Consider the following 26,773-nt stretch of genomic DNA (forward strand, 5'->3'; position numbering starts at 1 on the left):
ACAAACTGCAATGGCATGTTCTTAGCTTTCTGAGCTGTAAGCTTCCTTACCACAGGGGTTGCTCACAGCAGGGCCTTTACAAGACTGGGAGCCAAATGAGGAACAGGGACCATGATTTTCAAGATTCCAAAATAGCTCAATAGCCACTGGAATTATGGTGGTGGTTACCAGCAATGACCATCCAAGGTGCAGTAAATGGCACACAGAGGGAGCTAGAAACCACATCAGAGGTGTTTTCAATCATACAGCACGGTGAGGACGAAATGTGGCCACCTGGGAGAGACATTAGAAGCTGGCAGCAGTCCACAGGCCCAGCTAGTTTAGAAACTACAGATGTAATTTGTGGCATAGATAGTGTTTTTCTGCAGCCTTGAAACCTTTCAGAAAATAAATAATGTTTTATTTTATGGATAGACCTTACAAATCTCCATGAAGCACATGTATATGGGCTATACAAGATACACAGTAATAGCCCTTGAGGGAGTCATCACTCAAACATCAAGCAACATTTGACACAGCAAGGTAAGCTTTTATGTCAAAAATAGGAAGTCTAAGTAAGCAAGTATCTATTCCTCATATCACATATGCATTGATCCTTTACCTATGATGCTTACTAGTAGTTTCTAAGAGAGTACCAGCATAGCTATTATATACAGTATAGTGGACGCATATCAGGGAGGGATGGAAAGTTTTACTCCAGTTTTGGTAAACCTCTTTCCCCTACACTCTGAAAATTCATTGGCATTGGAGAGATGTTTTAGTGAAGTCTGCCATCAGTCCCAAACACGACACTGCTATGTCAGCATTGTGTTTCAATCCATACTGCCTGCCTCCTTGTAATTTTGGATCTAGAATTTTTCTGTCTACCTCTGATACACAAATAGAGGGAAATATTTTTTAGTACCAGTTACACAGGAAAATATCATTGTTTAACAGCTTGCCTGAAAATCCTTGCAAATGCCAAAAGACCTCATATTACCAGGGGAATTTTTATGTTGTTCAGAATTTTATAGAGTAAAGTACAAAGAGGCTCTGCAGGGAAATGCTGCTGATTTACCTAAAACCGTCATGGTTTTACTAAATGCAGGACGTTAAGTATTTTCTGCCTCTCTTTCAGTTTAGTTATTGATTTAATTTTTAAAAAACTGTGAAAGCAGAGGCTAAGGAGATTTGAAAGCAGTTGCCTTTTAAAATAAAAAAATAGCTGCTAATATCTAGCTCTGGTGAAGAACTTCAGAGACACAGGCTTAAATTTAATTGCCTGGCTCCCAGAGGAGGCTTAAATCCCTCTGTTTTGTTCTTTGACTTTGTGGCTTGGGTAAGAGCAAGGCTGCTCAGTCTTCTGAGTTTTAACCATGAATGATGGTTAAAGGAGGATAACTGTAATGTCCTGGCACCCTTACCTGGGAATGAGATTGGCTTTAGACAGAGGTCATTCAAGCGCCCATTTCTACCTCCCAGGAAAATGCCCACAACACGAGAGGCTGGGTCAGCCTAGGAGCTGCTGGGCAAGCACCGTAGGAATAGCGAGCATATAAGTAAAGGCACTCTCTGGGGAACCCCGGGCTTTTCATCAACTTCATTTTGTGTTGTTTTTGAATATAAAAATAGAAATATACCAGGGTACAAAACTCCAGTCAGGTGCCCCCAAAACTAAATACCACTTGTTGGTAATTCATTTTTTACCAGTCTTTCTCCTTTTTTTGTGAAAGGATTTTTGTGAATCCTTTTTCACTCACATTCAGTGGCACACTTCAAAAGAGAGTGGTGGCTTTGTATTGAAAAAAAATACTTACAGGTATGAGACTGTGGAAATATCCCAATGTTTATGAAATGCAGGATTTTGTGCGTGCAAGCTACGTGTTCCTACCAACTCGCTGTGCATGCTAGAAGAGTTAGCAGGCCCTTGTTGTGCAGGAAGTTCATTTCTAATTGAAAAAAGGCCCACAAAGTGGGAAAGAATCAGTAGCAGTTTCTTTGTTAAAATCTCCACTCCTTTCATTTTCTTCTGTTGCTTCACCTGGCCTCCAGTGGTACCCATGATACAGCCAAGCCAGCTCCATTAACAACCCCAGTATCCGTACTTTGATGAGACATGGCTGCATCCCTTGAAAACCAAAATGCTCCTTAGAAGCCATGGAGCAAGCAGCCTGCATGAAATCAAAGCTGCTCTGTTCAGCCCTTGTCCAGCTGCAGGTCCGACAGGGAACTCAACTTCAATGGGAGCCTTTTTGCGTGCCAACAAAATATTTGCAGAGCAAAAATAATGGCATTCACCTCCACAAATATAAATCCATCAAAATGCAGATTGCAAGCTCTTGCTGTAAAATGCAAAGACATTTCCCAGGACTTGAAAGTACAAATTCATGAAACACCTGTTCTTCTCATCTTTGTTAAATTCTTTGTGGGAAGTCTTATGCATGTCCTTGGGTCTTCTCTGCATGTCACCACACTGGATGCAGGAACATACGAGGTAAACATAAGCGACAAAGCTTTAGATAACATGCAGATGCAGTTGGTGTTGGTTATGTGTTTTCATGAATCGGGTTTTACAGGTGAGTTCCCCGGAAGCTTTATGGGGCCAAATGCCTCCGAGGACATTTTAACACACACTAATCATAATAGTTTGCTGTGGTGACCAATATCTCCAGGCTGGCTGGTGCAGGCACAGTTTAGATCCTTTGTAGCACAATCCAGAAGAAAGTCCTTGGGATTTACTTTCTTGTGACTTATAGAAATATCACCCAATAATTATCCTTTTTGCCTTTTGTCTGGAACACAGCATTTCTCCTGTTTCTCTTCCCCAAGTTATGGCCTCACTGGGTTGTCAGTTCCTAGGTTTGTAGTGGGAAAGCTTCTGAGAAAGGATCAGGCTAAGAATGAGGTTTCCTAGCCAGGTGCAGGAAAGGAATGGTCAGACCCCATTGTAGCAGTAAATCATGTGGACGAGCATGGAGTATATGCCCTCCTTTTCATTTTCTGCTGTCATCTGACTCCTCACAAGAATAGCTATAAATGGTTATTCTGGTATTTTTCAAAAGGGAAATCATAGAAAGGAATATGCAAACCTCAACTTATTTTTAATGCCTTCTTTAATAAGTACTGAATGTTCTCAGCACTCCAGGGGAAGCAGAAGGAGTGGTATATGCAGTCTATTTTTAGACTCTGAACCGTTCTTTCCAGTGCATCCAGTAATGTGTTATGGCTTTCCAAATGGTAGAGCAGCTATTGAATTCATTTAATTTCTCAAAGCCTATCTAAAATTCAGTAATTGTTTCAGCTGTCTGAATTTTTACTACCCATTGGTAGTCTGTCTGTGTTGAAGCTTCCCATCACTTCAGCCAGCCTGCCATTGCCCACCATGCAGATGCCTTGCAACAACAATATATAAGGCTGTGATGTGGTGGCAGCTGCATAGATCTGCCTCATTTCCCATACCCAGTATGGAGGAGGTAACTGCTCCTCTGGCTGTGAAAGGCAGCCAGTCCCATTCAACCCTTCTGTTTTGTAGGAGGAGAATATAGGAGTTGTTTTCAGAGCCCAGATTTCAAATGTGTAAGTACTGGCAACACGTTTGCATGTACACAAAATTTTCATCTGCAGACTGCTCCACGTGTGCTGAAAGGACTGAATCCTTTGTGGATACCTGTGCGGGAATATACCCTTCCATAGCCATGGTGTTTGCAGCTCATTAGCTCATATCAGTCCCACAATAAATTTATCTGAGTTCTCCAGCTGGACTGCACAGTGAGTGGAAGTTACTTTGCATGAGTATTAATGCATTCTTCTATCATCTTAGCTTTCCTGTTAATTCTTCAGGACTCTCTTGATAATCCTTTTCATTTCGTCTCTGTTTTCCTCCTCATGAATCATAGAATTTACACAAACTGAAGATGGCAATCTCAGTGTTTTCTCTAATAAAATCTATTAAATATATTCTTGCATTATTTCAGTGGTCTTCTCTGCTTAGAGTAATTCTAGTATTTTTGCCAGTTTATCAGCCTCCATTCCTCAGTTTTGCTAGCTGTCACATTGAGCATATACCCTTCTTTTGCCTCTCTCATACACATGCAGTTCAACACTGATCTCCCAAGCTGTTAGTAGAGAACCTTTGCAGGAGTCAAGCACATTCTGAAAAGGTGACCCAGTTGATATTTAGCACAGAAGTTCCCACCAATAGCTCTTAAAGAAGCTGGGCTGCCATGAGTAGAAGGGAAGTTCTTTCTCAGCCTAACACATGATTAATAGCAAGAAGGCAAAGATTAGGCATTAAATATCAGGTTGCTGGCAGGATGCATGAAGTTCTGTACTGGGACCATTCAACCCATCCTATACGTACATACATAGACCATTTTGTATGAGTGTGACACACTCGGTTCGACGTACTGATGGAAAAGGCATAAATAACAATGTGTGCTACACAGCCTGAAGATAATAAAAAGTAAATCAGAACAGTCATATCTAAAGCTGACTGCAAAAATTGTCACCAGAACACTAAATAAGTGGGCAATAAGCTTGCAGGTGAAAGTGAGAGCAAATAAAAGCATAGTCAAGAACAAGGAGAAAATTATCTTGGCCACACATACCCACCCACAGCCTGTGATTTATCCCTTAGGAGCCGGAGAAGAGCTCTTGATGTCAATGTGACTAGTTGCCTGAAAATATCACTCAGTGCTCGGAGATGCTCAGAAAGGCAAGTAGACTATTACGCATGTGGTCAGAAGTATGACTGCTGCAGTAGAGAACAAAATGTTTATAGATTTGGATTTTGTACCTTTTATTAATCTAGGTAGCGTAGCTAGAAAAAGTAGACAAGTGTTCGAGCATGCAAATCCTTTTCTGAATCTCAGGAAAAGAGAGCAAAATTGCAAACACCGTTATGCTGCCATATAAAAGCATATAAATACATCTTCAATATTGCTTGCAGTGGTGGTCATCCCAGCTTAAAAATGCAATAAATTTGAAAACTACAGAGACAAGAGATATGGAGCAGCTTATTTTGAGAGGACAAAAAATGTAGTTTTAGATGGGAAAAAAAAAGGTTAGACATGGTACTCTGCTAGAAGCATACACAAGAACTGGTGCTCCAGTGAAAATGAATAGGGAAAGCAACGGATTTTTCTCACAATACAACTGTGGACATCTAATAAGATTACTGTGCAGTAGGTTTTAAGCAAACAAATGGATGTGCTTTTTTATGAGTATTTAACTGAATTGTGGAACTCTTTTGTGACAGAGGGGAAATCCAGAACAGGTACAATTTTAGGGATACAAGATCAGAAATTTAGGTTTCATATTTAGAGATCAGTGGCTTGAAGAGGGGACAAACATCCAAATGCCCTTGTGTGCACAGGTCATTTAGCAGATTTGTGAAAATTATTTATCCCATTAAAACCTCTGGTGTAGATAAAGAGAGGGTGTTCTTTGAATTAGCAGTATGACTGCAAAGAGTTAAAACTTGCTCTGATATGATACGAGACTTAGCAAATATGCAAACTAAGTTATGCCCTATTTTAAAATCCTGAATGTGCTACACTTGTCAGATCTTTGCTCTGTGGTGAGCCAGTTGATTCTTGCTGGTTTTAGACACAAAGTTCCATAATCCATGGACTAATCCTAAACAAGCACACATCCCCAGACACCCTTTGCGTTGTTCCCCTCACTGCTGCAGTTGCATTTCTGCCTCCTCTGATCCGTATGGTTTAGCAGCCACTGAATTAGCCAGAGAATAACTTCTTTCTTGTGATCTCAGCTCTCTATCTGCTCCTGTTCGGGCTTTATTGGCAGAGTTATTTCCTGCACAAATTTGGCCTTTCCAACTCCTTTTGCCAAGTGACTAACAGGTAAGAGTTCGTGACAGACCAAGTGGGGTGGCACAGGGACACCTCAAATACACGCTGCTTTAGTTCACGTTCAAGGAGTATTGTGTGCATAATTATGTCAGCCTGAGGGTTAAAGAAATTGCATGTTCAGCTAACAGAGCCATGCCAGGAGATGGTCTTGGAGAGACACAGCAATCTTCTTTACGGCAGCTTGCCAGGAGAGCTTATGTTGTTCCTCTAACCACTATAAACTTCACTGGGAAAATAACTCCCTCACCAGCACAAACTGCAAAAGAGCTTTTGCCACTTGTATTTGGACATTGGGCTGAGGTCTCTTCTGGCTACAGCTAAAGGCACAGGGTGTATTCAGCAGAGAGGAGAGGGCATGGCAGCTAAGCAGGGTTCAGGTGGGGCAGAGAGCAAAGAGTGGGCAATACCCAGGCTAATCTGTGAGAGCTGGTGCAGCGTGAATGGCACCCTGGCAGCTCCTCTGCCCCCAGCACCTTTGGAGCAGCTTTTATCTAAACACAGCACTGGGTGGCCTCAAGGCTGTTGATGGGAGCTCAGCTTGATGCAGTGCTGGAGTGAAATATTGCACTTCATCCCCACTGTCTCACCCCACCTGCTCTTGCACTCGCTAATTGTGACAGGCTACTTGGCCGAGCTGCACACATGCTTTTTCATGCAGCACTTGCCAAATTCATCCTTATGACGTCCCAGTGAAATTTCCTATTTCCACATAATGCAAGTCACAGCAGTTTTGGGAGCATCTTTTCACTCAGATCAAAGCTCCAGAGTTCTGCAAGGGTGACCTTTCAAAGCTGCACCTGCTTGCTGCTGAAGGGGTGCTGGTTGCTTACCCAGAAGGGGTGCAGGCTGCTGCAGCACCCATGGAGCCCCTGGCAGCTGCCTGTCCTCTGTGAATTTTGCAAATGTCCCAGGGAGTCTGGCCATGGTGGGGGGAATGGGCTGTGTGGTACCCTGTTCTTGCAAAAGCTGCCCTTGGCCTTAACTTACCCATTTCCTCCCCTTCCCTGCATAACATGGTGTGTTTTCTCCTCCAGAGGGTGTGAGCAAGGAGGCACTGGGTGCTTGGGCTAACATGGGTGGCCCAAATGGGGCACTAGGTGATGGTCATAATTGCGCAGCAGTGCAATAGCACTACGGAGGGGTGATCACAAAAGCTACTTTCCAATGTAGCTGTTAGACTGCTTGTGACCCCAGGTCTGCAGACTGACATCCCCTACATTTCACATCGCAGCTCATGAAATTGTAGATCCAATTTGTCACTGCTTAAGCACGTGCATCAGATCCATATTTAAATGGTTGTATTTCTCTTTCAACAGTAGCCAATAGAAGCAAACCAAGAGGCTCAGTTTTATCAGAGAATCATAGAATATAGAATGGTTTGGGTTGGAAGGGACCTTTAGAGGTCACCTAGTCCAACCCCCCTGCAGTGAGCAGGGACATCTTCAACTAGATCTGGTTGCTCAGAGCCCCATCCAACCTGACCTTGAATGTTTCTAGGGATGAGGCATCCACAGCCTCTCTGGGCAACCTGTTCCGGTGTTTCACCACCCTCACAGTAAAAAATTTTTTTCTTATATCCAGTCTAAGTCTATGTTGCGTCTCATGACAACTAACATTTAAGCTTGTAGCGCTTGGCAAACAGAGGATGAAAGAGCTCCACCAGACTTCCCATCACATTCCCGTGTTTCATTTTACCACGTCCCTTTACTTTTGCCTTGCTGTCAACACTGTCTTACCTGCTTTACTGTGGACTCTTAATATCTCCTCCTCCTCCTCCCACCTTTGCCCGGCTGCCTGCACCAGCCCCTCTGCCAGGGACACTGCCCCTGCATCCAGGGGAAGGCTGGCTGAAAGGTGCGTGCAGGGGGGGTAAGTGTAGGAGAGGTTAAATGGCATGTTGGTGTCTGCAGATCAGAGAAACATCAGTTCAAATATCTGCCTTTAATTCCTATAAACAAAGGGCAGCAAAGCTTTCGCTACTGAGCAACACCTTCATACTACAGCTTTTCTGTGGTTTTATTTTTTTAACTGTGCACAGGACAGAAGAGTGAAATACATCCCCATAACAGGCTGCCTGTAAAATTGATTTTTTTTAATAACTTTTTCCTCCTTTTCCAGCACCTCTTGCAGTCTGCATAGATTTTTGCATAAGTTGTATTCAACTTACGAATCTAAGGTAAAACACTAGAACAAAACCGGAATAATATGTTGTCTGCTAGGACATGAACTCATATTTTTTTAATATATCTCTCAAAGAGTACCCAAGACTAATTCATAGCAGTTACCTTTTTCTCAACTATAACAGACTCTCAAAGCAGCAACACCAAGGAATCCCATGGGTTTATTCCTGATTTAAACAGTTTGTGAGGAGAAAATCTATGTAAGGGTGAGAGAAGTTGTTCCAACTTGCACATTGGGAACAGAAAAATTAAGAGGCAAGCGGTCAAAATGAAGTACAAAAAATAAAGAAGAGGAAAGGAAGAGGGGTTTGCTGCTTCCCATGGAAACATCAATGCGATGCAAGCCTGGAAACAAGCGTGGGGACAGGAGAAACACAAATTATGCTGAGAAATAAGAAAGGCAGCCTCAACGGTAGACATAGTATGTGGGAGGCCCTCATTAAAATCTACAGTTATTAAATTTATCCATCCACTGTAAGAAGTCTGATGAGAGCAAAGACACAAAATTAAATTCCTTCAGCTGCACCCCATTTGGTTTACTCTTTTATTGATGAAAATTACTTCCCATGTAGGATAGTGCAGGAAACTCCTTTTCTAGCAGCTTAGCTTGAAACGTGCTTGTCCTGGGGGGCAGAGTTTAGAGATATCTATCTGAAACTGAGCTTCTTTTGCCTCTTTGCTGTTTTGGACAGCCAGGTAAGATCTGTGGGGGGATTTTGTGCTCTTATTCACATCTTCATCTCTTCCCTACAGCAGTTAAGCAAAAGTGGACAAAACTGCATAACTGCATCCTCAGGTAATTAGCGGGGCTGGATATAAAGGCTGCATTTGCATGTGTGTGAGAGGGTGAGAAGATGGAGAGGATGTGAAGAAGTTAATGGTCCCTAAGACTTAGGATCTCCCTTCAGATCCATAGATCCCTTTAGATCCATTCGGATCCATAGGGTATATTGCCTGTGGAAAGGGGGATGACATGAGTTGCCTCCAGCACCCCAGGGTACCCCACAGTGTCACAAGAGGAGCTAACAGGGAAGCATGCAACCAGGGTGCCCTTCAAACCATCCACAAGAAAATGGCCTTATCACTGCAAGCAGTGATGGGCTTGAAGGTATTTGACCTGGCTTGTGTTGAGACCCCAATTCTGAGAGCAGAGAATCACACCAGTAATTTATAAAAATAAGGAATGAGCCTCCTCAACAGTACAGATCTGAAAGGAGAAATAAAGACATCAGAGCAGTCGCTCAGCAGAGGTCCCTGCAGAGGAAGCACAGTTACTCCTTCTTCACCAAGCTTTACACCCTGGTGGACAGCAGGGAGGCAGCTGCATGGCTGAATGCTCCATTCCTGAAAACTTTACTGTCTGTGAGATCAGGTAAATGAAACAAAGCATAGTCAGGCCTCTTGCCAAATTTGTGTGTGTTTGCTCCCAAGGTCATGCTCCACAGAGCAGAGCTTTTCCAAATATTATAACCCCTCCAAAACATTACCAATAAATGCAATAGAATAGAATAGAATAGAATAGAATAGAATAGAATAGAATAGAATAGAATAGAATAGTTCAGTGGAAGAGACCTACAATGATCACCTAATCCAACAGCCTGGCCACTTCAGGGCTGATCAAAAATTAAAGCATGTTATTAAGGGCATTGTCCAAATGATTCTTAAACACTGACAGGCTTGGGGCGTCAACGACCTCTCTAGGAAGCCTGTTCTGGTGTTTGACTGCCTTCTCAGTAAAGAAATGTTTCCTAATGTCAAGTTTGAGCCTCCCTTGACACAGCTTTGTGCTATCTCTTGTCCCGCAAGAGAGTTAACAGCACCTACCAGTTTGATATTTTCAGCAAACTTGCTAATGGTGCATTCAACTCCTGCATCCAGATCATTGATAAATATATTGAACAGAACTGGCCCCAGGACTGAACCCTGAGGAGCACCACTGGTGACCGGTCGCCAGTTAGGTGTAACCCCATTCACTACAACCATTTGAGCTCTGCCCTTCAGCCAGTTCTTCACCCAGCGCACCATGTACCTGCTCATCTCACAGCTGGACAACTTGTCCAGAAGGATGCTGTGAGGGACAGTATCAAAAGCCTTACAAAAATCGAGAAAAACTACATCCGCCACCTTCCCTTCATTCACTAGGTGGGTGACCTTATCATAGAAGGTTATCACAGATTCACAGAGTGGTAGGTGTTGGAAGGGACCTCTGGAGATCATTTTGTCCAACCCCCCTGCTTGAGCAGGGACACCTACAGCTGGGAGCACAGGAACGCGTCCAGGTGGGTTTTGAATGTCTCCAGGGAAGGAGACTCCACAACCTCTCTGGGCAGCCTGTGCCGCTGCTCTGTCACCCTCACCCTATCAGATTAGTTAAACAGGACTGTCCCTTTGTGAACCCACGCTGACTGTGCCTGATGACTGCATTATTCTTTAAATGCCTTTCAATAGCACCCAGTATGATATTCTCCATAATTTTTCCAGCAACTGAGGTTAGACTAACAAGTCTGTAGTTTTCTGGGTCTTCCCACACTACGCCTTCCTTGTAAACTGAAATAACGCTGGCTAGCTTCCAGTCAGCAGGGACATCCCCAGAGTCCCAAGACGCTTGGTAGATGATTGAGAGGGGTCCTGCCATAACATCCACTAGCTCCTTCTGTACTCCAGGATGAACCCCATCAGGCTCCATGGACTTGTAAACAGTCAGCTAATACAGCTGGTCCCTTATATTTATACACACACCCCGAAATTTTAATATATACATATAGTGTGCACATATATAGTTTATGTGTACACATATAAATAACCCTTATCTATTGAAATATATATACAAGAAACTATGGAAGCTAGGGCTGAAGTCTAACCCTCATGGTCTGTAGTACTTAATGAAAGAATACATGAAGCCATTAAAAAATGAATACCAGAGGTACACAGATAGGCAGAATGAGCTTCCATCAAGGACAGCCGTTTCATAAAAGTAAGAATTTGAGATGACCTCTAGCTAGATGCCACTCCTAATGATGCTGAGGCTGTATATATATTATTAATGAAAAGGACCTGCTGCAAAAACTCTGGAGTGAGAGTGTGCATTGAATTATGCAAGTGGAAAGGACTTGGTGAACAATTTTTCTGGCCAAAGAACAGATTCTGATAATGAGAATTTCAGGTAGAAAACTGTAGAATTTACCCTGTGACTTACCTTCTCATTTCCTCCTGCTGAACATGGAAGTAGCCTGAGGCTACAGACAGGTTAAACACAGCCTTAGGAAAGAGACCTAAGCAGGTCCCCATGCGAGCTGGGGATCATCTGACCAAGCGTGCATGCCTGCAACTGAAATTATTGCATTTGCTGACTCAAATGTCAGCAGTGAGAAACAGATTAGCTCCTCCCAGGACAATATACCCAGCAGAGCAATGAGTCATCCCTATGTATGCCAGTTTCTTCCCATCAACTGCAAAAAGACTAGAAAACTAGCTCAGACTTGCATGTCTAGAGGGGAGAGCTTCCAAAATATCTGATAAGTGCACTTGAGTGTGAACAGGGTGAGTAATTTCCAATGAAACACCTATGACAACACTGCTTTCCCTGAGCTGCTGCAGATACGGAGCTCACTGAGATGTGGGATGAGACACAGAGCTCCAGAGGCATAATTTCTATGGGAAAAAACCCTAGCTGGAGTGAAGTGGCCCATCCCAGGCATGCTGTCACACGCTGTCTTTGTAGTTGTGTTTGCCCGAAGGTACAGGGGTTAAAGCTTAAGAAAGAGGTTATAGTCAGCTCCAGGTAGAAGATGAGGCATATCTGTGCATCCTTCTGACTTGTAAGATCCCACCACTAGATCTCAGCCCTCTCTCAGGATTATTGGTAAGTTCTGCTCCCCTTGAATCCCCTTCAGGTTCATCATTTATCTCCAGAAGTACATGGAGACCTGACTCAAGCGCCCACCAGCACAAATCCATGGGGTAAGCATGCCGTACCTACCACTGCACACACAGCTCAGAGCAGCGAAGAGGTGACTGCTGTGACCCTGCGCTTCTGTGTTGCTTGGTGGGTGACTTTTTGGATGCTGCAAAATTTACTTGTTTGGTTTTTAGCTGCAGTAATCATACTTGACAGCTTAGGGTCTGTCTGCTCAAGGTTTTGTTCTCGACTAATGACAGCAGTACAAAAGGGATTATGTTAGTGTGCCTGATTTCTGTACGTTTACCCCATTGACGTCAGTGGAGCTCTATGGATACAGCACATGTTCAGAGCTCCCATTGAATGTGAAACGACTCATGAATACAAAAGTAAATATGCTCACTGACAATCCCCTCCCCCGGCCTCTGAGCTAGGAAGGCCAGCAGAAGCATGTGATGAAAGCTACCCTCATGCACTGATCTTCTAAACCTCTGCATTTTGCTCAGCCGTGCTGCAGCAGATGTTAAGCTTATGAGCCACACGATTTTTCCTTCCCATATATACTGGAGAATAATGAGGATGAAACATAAATACGTTCAGGAAGAGTTTCTTCCTTCTAAGGTCTCTCTCTGCATCGGGTTAGCAGAGCTTTTAGCATTACAGTGACTTTAATTTCTTTGCCCAAATATTCCCCAAGGTGGGATTTGCAGAAGATTTTAGGCCTGGGTTGAGTTCCCACTTAAGCTGATGCAGGCAGCTGTTAAAAATCACCATATATAAGCATATCCTAAGCATGCAAATTAGAAAAGAAAACTTTGGTGTTCCCACTCTTTCTTTCTTTCTTGATTACACATAAATGTTTACCAATTTGCATAGTTACCTATTTACTATGAATAGAGCAACCTCAGGGAAATACTGACTTGCTATAGGACGCACTTTGGGTAAGAGATATTGATAGGGGGTTTGTTTGCCTGCAATGGGTAGTAAAATACGTTCATCTTAGATCTCTTGAAAAGTTTCAAATTCCCATTTCTTAAAGCAGTTTTGCAGCTTCACCCTGGCAGATTTCTTGCAAAGATAGAAACACAGAGAGTTTATGAATGGATGATGAAAAGCATAGATAAAGCATTTGTTTTACAGGGGCAGATAATCTTATCTATCCTAACCAATTTTAATGATAGACATAGATAAAAACTATTTAAAACCCCAGTGAAAGAGTCATAATATCATTAATTATGCTGCAAATACCAGGTGGTGTTTCAAATATGTAACAGTAATGATTAACTCTGAAACTTATCATGTCTAATTTACCTCTTCAAAAGCTAACTGCAGAAGTGTCAAATATAGAACATCTGGCAAACACAAAGTCTCCATAGACAGAAGCCATTTTTCCACTAACCTGTTGCTTTAGAAGCCAGTAACACAACCTTTTCCTTTTAAAATACACACTGACCCCTGTTCGCATTTTTCTTACCATTATTCTCCTGATAAACAGTGAAAGAATTATTACTAATTAGGTCCACAAGTAATAAACTACCAGAGAGTGGCCAAACACTGCTTATGCAGCTCCAGTGCCATTGCTGAGGCCACGTAAGTGTGAGAGAGGGTGTAAATCAGCCCTTCACCTCTGCAGTAGCCAATGCTGCTGCTTTTATTCAGTATAACCCTGCCTTTTCTCATAGCCTTGTGAGAAAACTCATTAATTTTATTTAGCACTCACCTGCAGCTTTGCCATGCTGTGAATGTGCAGGAACACTTTCAAAGGAATGTTTGTGTTGGGAACAATAAAATTAATCCGTTTGCTCTGAGTATGATGCAATGCTCCTGCTACCTCCCTGCTGAAGGGTGGTCAGTCCTTACTTGTCCACTCCGGAAAGGTGGTTCACGGTCAGTATTTTTCTCCCCATCAGCTTCAGGGTGCACCGTCAGAGCAAGGCATGCACTGTGGGAGAGAGATTAACCATAAGGGATTGCAGAGACTTCCCTGCAGATACCCAGGGAGCTTGTGTGAAGCGACCTATGCTTTTTCAAGTCCCATCGAAGACAAGAGAGTTATTTGTGGATTCAGCTACCATAATATTAAAATATGACTGTCAGCTAGCTGACTGTACTCTGGAAAATGAAGTCAGGGTATCAGACCAAGAATGAGCTGGTGAAAGAGGCCAGGAGCAGCTTTCACCTCTCTGACAAGATATTCAAGCATTCACATAGATCTGTAGTGTCTGGAGTAAATCCTGCTTCCATTTCCACCCTGGCAAAGCTGCTGAGACCCACAGCAAAACACGAATGCAAATGAAGATGCTGTTTGACTCATAACAAACAATTTGTGTCTTGACAGGTGGGGAGCAAACATAGCGCACGTGTTGCCCCAAATAGCGCCCAGTCTACAAAAGCAAACAAATAAAAACAGCAAGAAAAGGCTGATGAAATGGAAATGGAGTGGAAGTTTTGCCATGCTCATTAGAAAAGGTCAAGGCTGGTGAAATTGCCTGCCTACCAGCTTAAGCCAAGTTTTCCAGTAATGGTGCCATTCCTACTCTTGTTCAGGATTATGTTCCCAAATGTGACACCTAAGAAGAATTTTTAGGAAATCCCAAATGGAAATACAAGGTTGTGCTCTCTGAAGACCACTCATTAAATCCAAAATACGCAGGCTGTGAATCTATTGGCTCTGGACTGCACCTCCTGCATCTGTCCGCAGGCAGCGGTGACTTGGCCCAGGACAACAAGGTTCCTAGACATGTCAGCACATCAGTAGCAGTAGATCAGACATCTGGTCTGGTCCTTCTTTCATCCAGACAAATCTTCCACATGGAAACATTTCTGCAAGACCAATTGCAACACAAATAGCAACTGCAGATACTAGAGTTGCTGAAAACTAGTAGCCAGAAAAGGTTTCCCCACATAAAGATCACTGTTAAATTCAGGCTCCATACACAAAAGAAACACAGCTGTTGGCTAAGTCTACTGCTTAATGAAAAATATCATGCTGCATTGAAGCCCTCTGAAGAATATTACCAAACTTATCACACAGACTTTCTTCATAGGTTTCTTCAGGTAAAATGACATTTTAGAAGGGACAGTAAAGCCAGACTAAGCAGAGAGAGAACAATATAAACACAAAAGATAAAAGCAGATCTGTGTGTACATATGAGATAAAGTGAGATGTCACCCTCATAATCATCTCTCGTAACCAGATGATGCTCTAAGTCAGTCTGCAGAGTCAGTCAGCCTTTTGGACTCTGGGGTGTCTCTCTTGGAAGGAAGACCTGGGGAGGCATTAGTTTGCTACAGTGCTGTCTAACTCTGAAGGATAGACACAGAGGCCCTATATCCCTGCATACCTGACAGCTCCAGTTACCTGCTTTTTTATTAGATGACCAATATTGCAGCTGGATAGCAGTGGGTGTGTTACTGGAGAGGGGGATGAGAAGGCAAACGCAGCGTTGACCCTTCATAGGGCAGTCCAGGACTGTCTTGGTGTGTGACAGGGACTGTGCATCCCCGCTTCACACTGCTGCCGCATCTAGGCCTGAAACAGATCTACGCACCCTCCTTTGGCTTTCCAAATGACCCATGTCTGGGGCAGAGGCTCCCATTGCTTTGGTTGTCTGTGGATTTCTGCATATCTGACCAGTGAAAGGCAGCTGGTACGCAGGGCACCAGCCTCAGGCAGGATCCACCTGCCAGCCAGGTAAGGCAGCTACGCGCACCTCTCTTGAAAATTATGTTCTTACAAAGTCAAGACCAAAAAACCAGGAATGCTGCTCAGGCAGAATAATCAAGGTGAAAGGACAACTTTAAAAATAGGAAAATAGCAAGAAAGCTAAGGAGTATACCAGCAAGCAAAATGTTCAGAATAGAAAATTAGGCAATCAAGGTGGCAGAGCAATCAGCTGAGGCCACAGCCATGATTGCCAGAAGGAGCCACACCACAAGGCTGAAGGGTCCAAGGCTCTCAGTGGATGAGAACTGCCACGGCTCCACTCAGGCCAAACTAGGGACTTGCCCATTCATTCTTAAATCCTACACACTGCACACTGATGTTCATCTGACAGCATTTTTAAAGATGAAATCCCAGTTTTCTCCATGTCTTTTAGAAAGGAAGTGTCAGGCTTTACACTAGTTTGTTACAAAAGACCAGGCAAAGCTTAAGAACTTAAGCATTGATAAAGAAAAGAAATAAGCCTTGTTCAAGGGGCATTTGTCTGCTTAGAAATCAAGGGAAAATCTCCATGTTCTTAGTCCCTCCTTTGGAATGTGTTGCTTTTTTTCCCTTATAACTTTCTTGAAAGGAAGATAAGAGATTTTTAGGTGTTTTCTGCAGTGCTCTTTTTCATGCAAATGCTTCCTACATTTATTTTCTATTTACTAAAGCAGGATATAATTGCAGTTATTGTTTGTTTAAACAGGATAAATAAATACTGTACCATGCAATATTATGTATACTATAAACACTATACTATAGTATACTATAAATAACATATCTATTATTTCCGTAGAACACATAGGCATCATACCATACCTTCAGCCCCAGGGGCTAGTTTCTAGCAGCTTGCTATAATTGTGTAGGATGAGTGTTCAACAAGGGAAAGGGCCCCACAAAGGTGCGTTGAGTCCACTTGTAATCATGGCTTTTATGAGCTGGTGGAGTTTTGACTGATTGAACCAACTCTGATGAGTTTTAGTGGTTATGGGACCACTGAATAGGCAGCACCTTTTCTCAAAGTCCAGATTTTATTATATATTTGTATTTTTATGCATTATATATCACCATGATGCCAACAAATCTGCAATCCTCACTCCTTCACACGTTTCAGAAATGAGCTGACCTGCACTTTACTCCTAGAGTCCCAATGTTGTAGGAATAAGATGTAGTTTGGGAAGAAGCCATAAAAAAGGCAACAAAGCAAGACCACAGCAGCTCTGTCTACTGATTCCTACAATGTTATGCAGATCTAAATAATATTTATCTTTTTAACTTGGTCAAATTCTCTTTGAAAAAGTGAATCTTATGCACAAAGAAATATTGCTGTTCCAGTTACATTGTTGTACATGTCGAGAGATAGATCTCATTTATTATTGTTTAGGCTTATACATTACTTAATCCGTTTCATCAATAGCTGTGCCAGTGCACGCAGGAACAAAAATAAATCTTAATGAACGCTACAATGACAGAAAGCAGTTGTACTGATATGCGGGACATGCTCCAAGCAATGAAGAATGACTGAGGGAAACCAGGCAGAACTGGCAAATGCTTACTAACTGACCCAGTAATGCTCTGTGAGGGTGTGGAAGAAGGCACCTCTACTAGAAATGCACTAATGGAAGGAATTTCAGGGCTTCTTTGTGCTCCAGACAAGCCACACAAGCACTTTGGACTTAGACTGGGACAAATTTACAGTGATTTGCAGGATCCTGCAGTGAGTCAGAGATGGTTCACTAATGAGCATGGGACAGCAGGATACATTTCCCCCATCACTGAAACACCCAACATTTAACCGTGACTCTTCAGAGGCAGGATATTGCTTTACATTTAAGAATCCAGTTCAGTAAAGCACTTAAGCAGATACTTGATAGTATACAGACAAATCAAGTACACTTTGCTGCACAAGAAGGCTAAATCTGCTCTGAACCATGCTACAAGGTACTCCCCTCTCAGCAGCACAAATACAACTGTTGTGCCTCCAGCTGCCAGCTCTTCTCCATCCTCAGGGTTCACAAGATTTCATGTAAAGTCCAGTGCTAAAGCATAAGCATGAAAGTGATCCCTTTGCAGAAGATCAAAAATCCATCCTAGCTTGCCTTGCTTTATTGCATGCTGTCATTCCTGTGATTGCTCCTTCTGGCGCAGCTCCTTTGCCTTAAATAGACCAACTCTGAAAGGGCAGTCATTAGAGTCAGCAGTTTATTTTGAATGGAGAGAAGTACCAGGCATTTCAGGAGCCCGACAGCTTCTTCTTTTCAACCCCACGATCAAGACAAATCTTCTGAGCACGTTTCTGTGCTGAACATCTTTCTGGCTGAACTGATGCTCCCATCATTTTCCTTTCATGTTTCCAATTAAAAGAAAGAATTTTGCACAGGGCTTCCAGTAATGACATTTATCGTCACATCTTTTGTATATGGGCACCTACCTATAAGCTGTGTGGCAACGACATGAAAGTAAAACTGACCCTGAATATTGCAGGCTCATCTAATTATGTACTGCATAATAATTATTATATATAATAACATTGCATACAGATAATTAAGTATGGCAGAGGCTTTCTTTAGGAATCTTTCCGTCCCCTATACTCTGTGCCAGGGAGTTTTGTCCAGTGTGTTGTAATCTTGCCTGTCATGGCACTTCCCACGTAGGAAATAAGCGTCCTAAGAATTAATATGAGTCTTAAAGAGATTAAGTCATTAGGGCCTTTGCTATGTGAACACACACTTAGAGTTTAGCATGTGCTTAAATTTTTTTAACAAGTGCAGCTGAACGAAGGAGACATCTCATCCAAAAACATGCTGCATAATTAGAAGTGAAACAACTGTATGCCCCTTCCAGCGCACTGAGATAAATATGACCTGCTGTCTTACCTCAGCTTGCCATGCATGTATAAGATTTCGGTTCCTGCCTCCCATATGTCCTTTGCAATGCCTCCTCTCACTCCTCAGATGCTTTTACAGTCGCTGCTGATGTATTTTGTAAAAAACAAAGTAAGGCACTTTTACTGAGGCAGAGCAGCTTCCCTTCCCTGGGCTGATTTAATCTTTTCATCTCCAATTCACCCCACTGTACCTCATTTCCAACAAGCACTTTAAAAGAAACTCTGGTTGGAAAGCTATTTTTAAAATGCTTTTCCTTTTTAAGGTTGTGGCTACTCAGGTAATTTTCCTTATTGCTATGACGTTGACACAGAGCAGTGCGGGGTAGACAGAGGGAAGGAAGCAAGGGTGCCAGGTCAGTACCAGGACTTCTCTGCACCCCAAAGACAAGCCAGTTATATCTTTCAGCCATGCCTTGGGGAAAGTCAGTAAAAGACATAATAGTAAAGTGTTTCCTTTTAGTTGTGAGGATAGAAACATCTTTAGCCAAGCAGGAGGTTTTTAAGCACCTGTGTTACAGCAGAGCTGTAAATACAAGCAGAAATGCTTTCACACCTGCAGATTACTTTGCCCACAGTTCCACTCCTGCAAGTGGCACAGGAATATATAGCAGTGACGGTCTGCTTGCTGCCACTCTTTCTTCATGGCAGCATATGAAGATAAAATGCAAAAGGTTGATTCACCTGAACCTTAGAAGCTACTCAGAAAGAAACAGAAGACTCCTTGCAAAAACCATTGCAGCTTTTGTATCTGTTTCCATTACAATGACTCCTGAGCCTGAACACTTGCTCGTGATTTTTCTAGTCTACTAACTCCCCTATTTTTACTCAGCTACTGTCAGAAGTTTGTACCAGTGTCATTTGGCAGGCCTGGTCCTAGGAGGGAGCTGTTCCTTCTCCTGACAACAGCTGCCTTGGCCTCTTCTGCTGCCAAGGTTTTTCAAGATGTGAAGATGAGGAAACTGGCAGCAGTGTTGAACAAGATTTATTCAGCCGTTCATTATCGCAGAATCACAGACCCACACAGGCTGGAAGGGGCCTCCAGAGGCCACCTGCCATGACCCCTGCTTAAAGCTGGGCCAGTAAGAGTAGGTTGCTCAGCAGAGCTTCAGAATCTCTGAGGACCGATTCAACAACCTCTCTAGGATATGACAGTCTGCTATACTGTTTGAGCACTCTCACAATGAAAATTTTTTTCCTTATATCTGATGATAATTTCTCCAGTCCCAGCTTGTGTCCATGGCTTCTTGTTGTAGCCCTGTCCACTGCACTGCTAAGAAGAGTTTGGCATCATCTTCTCTATACCATCTCATTTGATGGCCCTTTGCTGGGCTCACCTCAGTATGTCCATGTCTTTCCTGTACTGGGAAGCCTGAAACTGAAGCCAGTACTCTGGATGTGCCACCCCAGTGCTGAGCAGAGGGGAAGACACACTTCCCTTGACCTACTGGCAACACTTGCTGATACAACCAGCAGACTGCTGCCTCATGTCCCGCTCATTGTCCACCAGGACCCCCAGATCCTTTTCTGCAGATCTGCTCCCCAGCCAGCCAGCTCCCAGCCTGCACTGGTGTATGGGTTGTTCCTCCCCAGGTGCAGGACTCTGCATTTCCCGGTGCTGAACACCATGGGATTCCTGTCTGCCCATTTCTCCAGCCTGTCCAGGTCCCCCTGCAAAGCAGCCTGTCCTCCAGCAAATTGACCACTTCTCTCAGTTTGCTATAGTCCACAAAATTGCCGAGAGTGCACTCTGTCCAATCATCCACAAAAGTCATAAAGACACTAAAGTGTTCGTCCCAGCGATGGTCCCTGAGGGCTGTCACTAGCCGGACTTTGCACAATGGGTCTTTTCCTTTGAGCTTTCATGTTCAGCCGGTTTTCCATTCAACATCCACTGATCTAGTCCTTATCTCACCAGTTTGGCTGCATGGATGTTGTGGTGGATAGGTACTAGAGTCAAAGTACACAGCATCCCCTTTTCCACTGCGATGGTCATCTCATGATAGAAACCAATCAGGTTGATCAGGCATGATTCATGCAGTCACCTTCATGCCCTTCACATGATCAGATATCACTTTCACGAGGATTTACGTCATGATCTTCCCAGGGGCTGAGGTGAGTTTTCAGTAGGAAATGTAGAAAGAGACAGAATTCAGAGACAGAATGAAATATCAACTCCCGGAAAAGAAGTAATAAGCCTGTAATTATCCAGAAATACACCTGGAAAAGTGGGCTAAAAATCCCAGGGGTTATTGTACTACCTTTACAGGAGCTGCTGGTGAATGAGAGCAACAAAGGGACTGTCACCGCCACGGCAGTAGTGTGAGGGGTGCTGTTCTGAAAGTCTCTTCCATTTAAACTTCCAATGATGAGACATCAGCCAGCGCTGCCACAGCAGCCCTACCTGTGTCCGCCTCCACACTATGTCAGGCTGTAACCCCTGATGGTGAGGTCTCGGTCAGACCAGGAGCACCAGGTAGTGTGTGCTTGATTAAAAGCCCATTTACTTTTAATGCTCAAGTGTTTATTTACAGTTGTTAGTGGCACAGGAGGGATCTAGGGTGAAATATGCAGAATTAAGGGCAGGTGGTGAATCACTGAATGCCTTTGATTTTAGGAAGCTGTTCATCTGCCTGCAGTGTTTCCTTCCAGGGATACTCTATTGAATTATTGAATTTTTTTATTTTTTTTTTTGACTGGAAGGACAGTAAGTACTCACAATCTGTTCCTGCTCATTGTGCTCTGGTAGCCAAAGAATACACCAATAATATTGTCTGTGCTTAAAGATTACTAATGGTATTGCAATGCCTGTAATATTTTATCAGAATGAAATTTAAGTAGGTCAAGAAGCTCATACAAATAAAGATGGTCTACAAGTTCGTTCTTTTTGGAGATGGGTACTTTTTGCTGAGAGTTACGTGCTTTCTAGTTCTCAACTTATGAGAGCAAATAACGTGATAGCAAAGGGCCAGGCAGGGAACAGTTCAGTCCAGGCAGCAGTAAGCAGTAAAAAACACCTTGTGGAGCTAGGCAGAGACTGACATTTTGATTATCAATGCTAGAGACAAAGTCCTACTTCCTGTCATATATGACACACTGCCGCTTTAAGCAAGAATGTTATTGAATCTCCTGAATTAAAGAAGATGTTTTAAAACTGTGTGCAGGAGGACAGATTCCATAGGTGGCATTTTCATCCTGACTTCATATTAGGGACAGAGGATGGCAGGATGGTTTTCTTAGCCCTGGTTTCACAAGGAACATGGCCATGTCCCCAGGCCTGTGTACACAGCTCTGATACGTGTCCCTTTTCAGCCTGGACCTTCCTTCTAGAAAACTTGAGTGAAAAAGTGACATACATTACAGTTTAAATCAGTTGCAACAGTGTTTATGAGAAATAGAGCCCTTTGAAATAGCATGCAATCATCCACCTCACCGGCATTTATTTTGGAAACAGGTCATTTTTATGAATGAACAGTGACTTATAAAGCATGATCCAAAGCTCACTGAAGTCAAGAGGAACATTTCTTTCGGTTTGACTGGATTTGGGTCAGCTGCATGATAGGCTAAAGGGGTTTGCAGCGAAAGCGTGGAGACAATTAAAAGCTTATCTGCAAAAATTGGGTCTATGAGATCCTGTTCTAAGGGGATTGCCACTTGCCCTTGTGAGATAGTCTGCTGCCTGCTTTCCTGCCTGAACAATGAAATGAACCTGATGGATTAGCTACTATAAAAAGTATAAATAGTCTCCTTGAAAAAATAAAGCCTTCTAGTCCCTGATGTTTTCTGTTGCTGAATCCTCTAAAAATTGAGACTGCTGTGCCAAGAAAACTTTGCAGACTCCCTGGCAATCTCCTGCAGTGTCTGAAAAGCTACCTGTTACTCGCTTGCTACAACCTTTAACACCAACTCACAGTGATATCAGAAATTACATAGAAAAAAATCAGAATTTGTGTGTGCTTGTCCTATTAAAATTATTGCTGCAAGAGAACAACCATCGGTCCATTTAATGGGAGAATCTGCTTTAAAATTACCTAACCCTCTTCTCAGATGAGTAGGTATATAATTTGCTCTTTTTAAAAAACAAAGAGAAAGGGTTTTTTTCCCCCCACAAAAAGACAAAGGAGAGCCTTTTCTGACATCGTTTTGTCCTGTGCTGTAGCACTCAATATCAGTGGGTTTGGTTGGTCCTAATTTATCCCAGTTCAGCGGAGACCAGACCCTCTGAGGGCTGAGCCTGGAGTACATTTAATGACACCTGTGTTGAATGGTCCTGGTCATCCCCTAAGGATACCCCAAACCAACTCACAAGGGCTTACTATCCCAACAAAGGGGACATTAATATTGATCAGGCTAAAGGAAAAAAAGCTACAACTATGGGCCCATTCTCCCCTCAGAAGATGCTGGTTTACATCTGTCAATCAAAGAACATTTGGGCAGGATTTTCTGCTGCAGATCACCTGGATTTGAGGGCATCAAGGCTTTATCTGTATTTAAAAGCAATATAGGTCATGTTCAAATGACCAAAGGGCAAGTGGCACTTCACAGTTTGTATCCATCAGTGCAGAGTCTCTTCTCTGCTTCCCTGAATCAAGGTGGCCTCATCCAGGGTGCCCGCAGGGAACCAGTTCTGCTTTGCACCCCCCCAGTGCATGCACCAAACCTCTTCTGGATGTGCGCGAGTCTCCAGAATGCAGCCTACCAAAAATCTTCTGCAGAAATTACATAAATACTGGCTATTGTTAACATGAATGGCTAGTCTCATCAAGCCTTTAAGAATAAAAGCTGCTCTGAAATATATGGTAGGCACCCACAAGGTCTTTTCTGGCTTCTGTTTTTCTTCATTGTATGCAGAGGTGCTTATTATGATTTCCATATATCTTTAGCTTGTCAAAGTGTAATTTGTCTGTTTCCCAAATTAAAATGGACTATGGGAATATGGCCATTTTCCCAGCTCACAGTGCAGTGCTGGCCACGTGTTACAGAGAGTGTTGATCTTCTAATCATGTAATAATATAAGTGGCTGGGAAGAAAAGATATAATTAGCTCATTAAGAAAAAAGAAAATCTATTCTGTCAGACCAGATCTGATTTAGTAATTCCATCATTCATGTCCAGCTGGGCCACACAAAGTAGAAGCTTGCTTTTCATTTGGCTGTAGCCTACATAAGGTATATGAAAACCTTAGACGTAAAATTAAACAACAGGTAGTAGGCTACTATGTAATTAAAGCTTGGTTCTGGTTATTTCTGACCTCTCTTTCCAGGCTTAGATCTATGATCCCAACCTCAAAGACATATCTGGGTTCATGCAGATACTGCTTCATGTCAGGCTGTCCGTACATTGCCTTCCTCTTTAGGCTCACTGCTCCTCGTTCTTCCCACACCTGCCTGCAGTGCTGGTAGCTCAAAGGGAAGAAAACCCCCCAGCTCATATTCCCATGCTGGATAAAGCAAATACAGGAAAATATATAGTATATTATATTATATAATAAAGTAACCCTTTATAGTAACCCCTCCATGCATAGCCTGGGAGGATGTCAGAATAACCATTAATGAGAAATATATATTTTATTTCGGTGAAACTTGAAAAGTGTAAAGGCTGACCATGCTCTTTTTGAACACAGACAAAGATGAGAAGAGTGGAAAACCCACATTTCAGTTAAGAGCCACAATTGCTTTTCTACAAAATATCTGGTTATGATTCTTTCAGCTAGTGAAAATTCAGAACTTTGATATGGTGGCTAATTCTGACATTTAAAAGAAAAAAAAATCAAGTCTCCTGAAAAATATTCAACTGAGGTTAAAGTTTCTTGAGCAGTCGGAGCCTAACGAAAATCTTATACTCATTACTTTCCCTCTTTTTCTGCTAATAGAGATGTCTTCCTATGGAGTGTTTCAATTTCCCCGAACAGGAATTTCCTAACAGTGAATAATGGTCTGCCAGAAAATGTACAACCAATTTACAAATTTTAATAACACCAAAGAAGACGTATCCTTCCAGCAGAAGAGCAAGGTTATTTTATCCCTCATCTTTCCCTGCAGAAGCGGTTTTTGCACTGTTCTGTACTATAGGGCTGTGGTGCAACGCCAAGTATTTTGATGGAAATATCTCTCTGCTGCACTAATGCTGGTGGAGCTCATACAGTCAAGGCCTGTTCAACCCTTGGTCTTCACACTAATCTAACTAATCATCATGTCAGTGAGTGATAAGGAAACCTCTCACCGGGCACTTGTTTCAAAGGGAGAAATTCCAATCTTTTCTTTGCCATCTGGCTGTGCTGGAAGAATAACACTGCCACTGGCAGGGCAGTGGGGTCACTGCTTTCAATCCACTGTGCAGAGGCAGCAGAGGTGTGTAGTGCAGGTATAGCTTGGGGCTCCTCTCCTGTTGTTAATATTTGGCTGCTTGGGATTAGCTGTTCTTGGTCAAATGAAAATTACCCAGTATTATTGAATCACCTTCATCTGGCAAGCCAGGATTCATGGGGACACTGAATGCAAAATGGGGCTATGGTAAAATTGTCAGTAAAATCCTTCTGCTAATACCAGATGAAAAGCTCCGAGCATCAGAAGGCCATGGTAAAAGACAAGAAAAATGTTTCCCACCATCCAGGGATAACAGATGAAGCAGCAGATGCCAGCATAACAACTGTGGGAGTGCAATGCTTTATGTAGGGAAGTGGCACATCTAGGTGGGAAGAAAACAAAGCAAGTGAACCCGCTGCCAGAAGGTTCAGCAACATCTGCAGACCCTGGTGTGTAGTGCTAAGGCATCCTTCTCCATGTGAATCCCCAGCTTTGAGACCTTACCCTCCCATCTTGGTTCCTCACGATCCTCAAAGAGCAATTGGATCATTCATATACTTGCATCAAATTTTAGAGAAGCATTATGTGAACATCAGGAACTGAAGGGAAAATATTAGTGTCCTGGGAATAAATTAAATGGCCCAAAGGATTGCTTTTTGGCTTTGCAGCTCACCTGCATCCCTGTATGCTCCAGGAACATCATTTCTTGAAACAAGCTGAGATCTAACAGTGACTGAGTAGAAAATCCCACCAAGAACTCCTGAAAAGATTGCCAGCCCCAAGTTAGGATTCAAATCTCCAAAATCAGGAGGCAATCCTTAAAAATTTTTTGAAATAAACATTGTTTGATTCTTTTTCTCCCTCTTCTGTGCCTTCACAGCACACATTAGTAAGCAGTTCTCTGCAATTCCATTGCATGTCATGAAACTCCTCTGACAGTCATATCTTGGGGGTGGAGGAGTTAATTGTGTGACCACAATTTGACCATATAATCAAGATTGGGTGAACTGAGACTTGGGGAGGAATGCTGCATGCCATTCAGGCTTCATGATAAGCGAAGGAGAGTTGGGAACACTGTTGTGCTATCTCTGGGCAGCAGAGCGTTTGGGCAGGGATAGCTCTGCACGCCCAAAGCAGGCAACGGTGTCAGCAATTTCTTTAAGAAGTAAAGAGCAATTTTTGTATTACAAAGGACCATGTCTGGCAAATTTTTCAGCCATCCATAAACATCAACTCTTATTTCATCCTAAGCTGAGTTTCAAAATGTCTTTAAGAAATGGATTCAGCTTGCCTGCTGCAGAATGTTACCAGCCCCTAGCCTATGCCAAGCGCTGAACCCTGCGAGCCAGCTCTCCGTGGACACACACAGAGCAGAGTCACCTCTGGGGGCATCTGTCTTTGCACAAGTTATCCTCTGGGGCAGAGCCAGGGCCTGCCACCTCTGCTGGGAGCATCTCTGTGGAGATCTACTTTGTTCACTAACATCAGCTTGTCTTTATTCTGTCCCTGTTTGTTGGGGAATTTTTATGGTACCCCTTGAGGCAGCTCCAGGAGAGGGATTCCCTCCAGCCAGAAAAACCCCACCTCCTCAAGCTCTTTACAGGGAACACTGACCTTGCCTTTAATCAGCATCAGTACCTAGAAACACTGAAATGTCATGGTCTGTTGTTGAGAACCAGGTCATGTCCTGGCAATCCCTCTCTGTCATCAGGAGTGTGGGTGAATACAGAGCAGCACCCCACACCTCACTGCTGCCCACATCCACAGAGGATAAAGTTGAGAGTAGGGTTTCTAAAGGTCCTTTGAGAGTAGGGTTTCTAAAGGTCCTCTGCCCTCTTTGAGGAACCAGATTACCTCCTTGGCTCATAACATTTTGAAATACTGGTGTAAAAGTCCTTAAAGACCAACAGCATTGCATTTGCTGTCAGATCACAGCTAAGCAGAAAACA

At 43.0% G+C, this 26,773-nt stretch overlaps 2 long non-coding RNA genes across 3 annotated transcripts in view; one reads left to right on the top strand and one right to left on the bottom strand.

The window, feature by feature from the left end:
• The window catches only part of LOC135312881 (uncharacterized), a 37,110-nt gene extending 25,785 nt beyond the window's left edge, over positions 1-11,325 (bottom strand). The window contains exon 1 of the long non-coding RNA XR_010372499.1: positions 11,229-11,325. This is a non-coding gene — a long non-coding RNA (uncharacterized LOC135312881). The remainder of the gene's footprint in view (positions 1-11,228) is intronic.
• Positions 11,326-11,447: 122 nt separating this feature from the next.
• LOC135312882 (uncharacterized) lies at positions 11,448-25,626 on the top strand. Of its 2 annotated transcripts, XR_010372501.1 has the most exons (4): positions 11,448-11,572; positions 11,770-11,894; positions 14,269-15,624; positions 24,392-25,626. It is a non-coding gene; the product is annotated as an uncharacterized LOC135312882 (long non-coding RNA). The 2 variants fall into 2 exon arrangements; XR_010372500.1 differs by lacking the exon at positions 24,392-25,626 and having other exon boundaries at positions 14,269-18,033.
• Positions 25,627-26,773: the final 1,147 nt, after the last annotated feature.

The sequence above is a fragment of the Phalacrocorax carbo genome, chromosome 3 (assembly GCF_963921805.1).
Source record: "Phalacrocorax carbo chromosome 3, bPhaCar2.1, whole genome shotgun sequence".
Classification (NCBI taxonomy): Eukaryota; Metazoa; Chordata; class Aves; order Suliformes; family Phalacrocoracidae; genus Phalacrocorax; species Phalacrocorax carbo.